Below are 2,518 nucleotides of genomic sequence, written 5' to 3'. Positions count from 1 at the left end.
TAAATCTTGCGTTATATTATTCAATATACGATTCCGTAACTTAAATACTGAAAATAAATAAAGAAAATCCTGAGTTCTCCAGAAATGCAACAGAAAGGTACCAGTTTTCGTTTTGACTCTCAAAGTGGACATTTTAGCAGATGGGGGTGGGTTGGGGGGGGTCGTCCGACACCCCCGGCCCCTCCCCCCTGTGTACAGCGTACTACGGCCCTGTTCGAGTATATAGACTGATAGATGAGTGCGGGGCCCATAAGAGCGTGGGGCCCTGGGCACGTGCCCGTTGTGCCCTGGCCCTGCAGGCGAGTGAAAAATTACATCAGACACCGAAAAAAAAAGAAAAAATCTTGCCTGAGCATCCCGTCCACCTCCGCATAGTAAAGCCCAAGGAACCTATAGAGGAGGATTTTTTTTTTAAGTTTGAAGGACAGCGTCCAGGGCTATCTAGCGGCGGCCGGCTTCGCTCCCCAGCTCTCTAGCTTTTTAGGGGTATCTTAAATATATTTTATGTTTTCTCAATTCATGGGTATTGCAAATATTATAGTTATCCTAATATTTTTTGGGGGGGGGCCCGGGCCATCTGGCTACCCACCTCTGTATCCGCGCCTGCATACACCTACAGCCGACGACACGTTCCGTATTATAGTTGCAGCACATTATAAGCGAGTCAGTTCTGTACCCACTTTATCCCCATACACTCGAGATTTTCTGGGGTGTGGGGGGGGAGATTTTTTGGGGGACCCGGGCCCCCTGCCCCCACCCCACCCCATGTATTCGCCCCTGATGGCAACCGTAAACTGGCAATGTATAATTAATACTGTTATTAGGGTGCCACAAGGGCACAAGAGAGGTGTTGCCTCCGTTATGGGGTTAGCTGCATAGTGGTGGGCGATATTCAAGGTTTGCAGTAATCGATTGTTTAGATTACTTTTGTAGATAGTAATCGATTACCTTTCGATTACTTTTGTTGTCAGTAATCGATTACCTCTCGATTACATTCACCTTAAAGTGATATATTGTTAGAGTATAATGTCATGGTTTGTGTACTCTCTCTCTCTCTCTCTCTCTCTCTCTCTCTCTCTCTCTCTCTCTCTCTCTCTCTCTCTCTCTCTCTCTCTCTCTCTCTCTCTCTCTCTCTCTCTCTCTCTCTCTCTCTCTTTTATTTATTTAAACATACATATATATTTACAAAGACCCAAAGGTGCACTGCCGTGTGCTGCTTATTCAAAGGGCATAGTTTATATGAGAGAAAAAATATTTAAAGATAAAAACATCCATTATATACATATATAGCCACACTACACTGTCATATATATACACTGCACTGTCATTTAAAGTGTCATTGGGGTAGGAAGTGTGCATCTCCAGTGATGGGCCGCCAGCTTAACTTCCTGTGTGTTCATCCCACGGACGTGAGGGACGGTGGCCGTGAACACATTCGACATCCGGGAGACCCTACTCACAAAGGTGTGTTGGTGCTGCCTGGTGCGGGAACGTGGCACCTCCACTGCGTCACCACGGGATAGCACCGTTCTCGTGTCCTGCGTGGTGACTCTCGGAGGACACGAGAACGGTGCTATCCCGTGGTGACGCAGAGGAAGTGCCAAGTTCCCGCACCAGCCAGCACCAACGCACCTTTGTGAGTAGAGTCTCCCGGATGTGAAATGTGTTCACGGCCACCGTCCCTCACGTCCGTTGGATGAACACACAAGAAGTTAATCTCTCTCTCTCTCTCTGTTTTTTTCCTGGAGTAATGAAAAAATCATAAATAGCAGAAAATTTAATTAACAAAAACAAAATTAAAATCCCAATGTTGTGACTTTTAAAATTCATCAAGTAATCGTTTGGTAATCGCTTAATGATACTTTTTATCAATTACTGAGAAAAATTACCATTTAATTGGTGTAATCGATTACATGTAATCGACTAGGCTCACCACTAGGTTAGCATGAAATGTCTTCTCGAAATGATATTCATCTACACGCGAGGAAAGCTTGAGACACTAGCTAGAGCACACAGAAAGGATGACGGGCAGCATCACATTGAACATCGTTCATGAAATAGTGGAGGGATGCATCAAGCAAGGCACAGTTCTGAGCTGTACCCCCGTCAGCGCGCGACCTTCCTCAGTCAGCGCGCGACCTTCCTTGGGTTCACACGTGACTTTGCCCCGCTGCTGTGTGGTGCCAACTCGCTCTTTCCTCTGTTTTCCTCTGCTTTCGCGGTGTGAGGCGTTCTGTGCTTCTGTGTAACTGCTGCTGTACTGGAGGACTACAAAACCAGGAGGATTACCTTGCCTTCTACTACAGACCGCTAAGTGTTCTGATTTAGTATTTACTTAGATAGTGATCCACAGTTACTCCTAGGACAAGTGTATTAAGCTTCCCACATCTACACTAAATTCAACATTCTTTCACGCCAACCCAGTGCTACACGGTTTTATATTGCTTTTGTGTTTTTTATATTGCTTTTGTGTTTTCTTCTCCTTCTATTATTAGGATACTTTACTGTGCTGTGATAA

This window comes from Eriocheir sinensis, chromosome 43 (genome assembly GCF_024679095.1).
Source record: "Eriocheir sinensis breed Jianghai 21 chromosome 43, ASM2467909v1, whole genome shotgun sequence".
NCBI lineage: Eukaryota > Metazoa > Arthropoda > Malacostraca > Decapoda > Varunidae > Eriocheir > Eriocheir sinensis.
This window is presented reverse-complemented; position numbering follows the sequence as displayed.